Source organism: Dermacentor silvarum, chromosome 8, assembly GCF_013339745.2.
Source record: "Dermacentor silvarum isolate Dsil-2018 chromosome 8, BIME_Dsil_1.4, whole genome shotgun sequence".
In the NCBI taxonomy this organism is placed as follows: Eukaryota; Metazoa; Arthropoda; class Arachnida; order Ixodida; family Ixodidae; genus Dermacentor; species Dermacentor silvarum.
Window position 1 is genome coordinate 148,830,393 of NC_051161.1, and position 1,093 is coordinate 148,831,485.

General features: G+C 45.6%; 1 non-coding gene across 1 annotated transcript; it reads right to left on the bottom strand.

Annotated features, from left to right (window-relative positions):
- Positions 1 to 334: 334 nt before the first annotated feature.
- Trnay-gua (transfer RNA tyrosine (anticodon GUA)) lies at positions 335 to 426 on the bottom strand. The gene is given in 2 exon segments: positions 335 to 370; positions 390 to 426. It is a non-coding gene; the product is annotated as a tRNA-Tyr (tRNA).
- Positions 427 to 1,093: the final 667 nt, after the last annotated feature.

Consider the following 1,093-nt stretch of genomic DNA (forward strand, 5'->3'; position numbering starts at 1 on the left):
GTAGCTTGACGGACATGGCTTGCTCGAGGTCGCTAGTTCAATCCCGACCGTGACAGCCACATTTCGACGGGGGCGGATGTGGGTAGGAATTGTAGTGAGTCGGACCGGGAATAATGGTATCGCAAAAAAGCAGTCTGGCTCAATTAGTGAGAATGAGTGCTGCACCCCAGTTCTTGAAGAAGATCATTCTTGTTTCTTTTGTTTGGCTTGGAGAAAACGATCACCCTTTGCTTATGCAGAGAGCCGACGTTAGCATTTCTTGCTACCTCACGAGGAACAAGTAATACGCCGTTGATTTGGCCTTAGAGAATGACAAAAAAGAAAAAAAGAAATATCCGTCGAGCCGGATTTGAACCAGCGACCTATGGATGCCTGTCTTCAAGGTGCCTCTACAGTCCACCGCTCTACCAACTGAGCTATCGACGGAACGGCAACAGCGTCTCTTAAACAGCAGGCGCTTCCTGATAGCGGTATGACCCAGTTAACTGAAGGATTCGTCTTGAAACTGGTTCACCAGTGCCGCTGAAATTTTTACCAAGCGCAGATTGGCTTGAACGTCGGCCGACACTTAACGGACGCTAAGAAATTCCAGCCAGATTTATGGGAGAAAAAAAGCGCATTAGTTACGCTGTATTCATACTGTGACCAAATATGTAGAGCGATTTAGTGGCCACACGAAATTCTCTGAATAAGAAACACGCACTGTCACCGACAGTTGCAGTCGGCTTACCGTTTAGACTAGCTAAACTTCATGATTTTCGTTCGTCGCGTTGCATAATCACTTGGGGAGTTTATACAAACGTGGAATATTACACTTTCTATAGACTCCTGTAGGGTATACTTGATAAAAGTTCTGTATGAACATATTCAAATTTTTTGAACGGGCTTCATGTCTTTGGATAGGTGGGTTCATTTCACCTTTCACCGAGCCCCTAAATATGTACAGAACTGCAGGCGCCTGGCGTACACTGACAACCGGCGTCTCTCGACACGCGTCGCGTAATTGGATTATTGTTACGTCAAGCCTGCCATATGAACCCCGCTTGGGTTTAAATATCTAAATAATTTATATTGGAAATCTTCCGCACCGTTT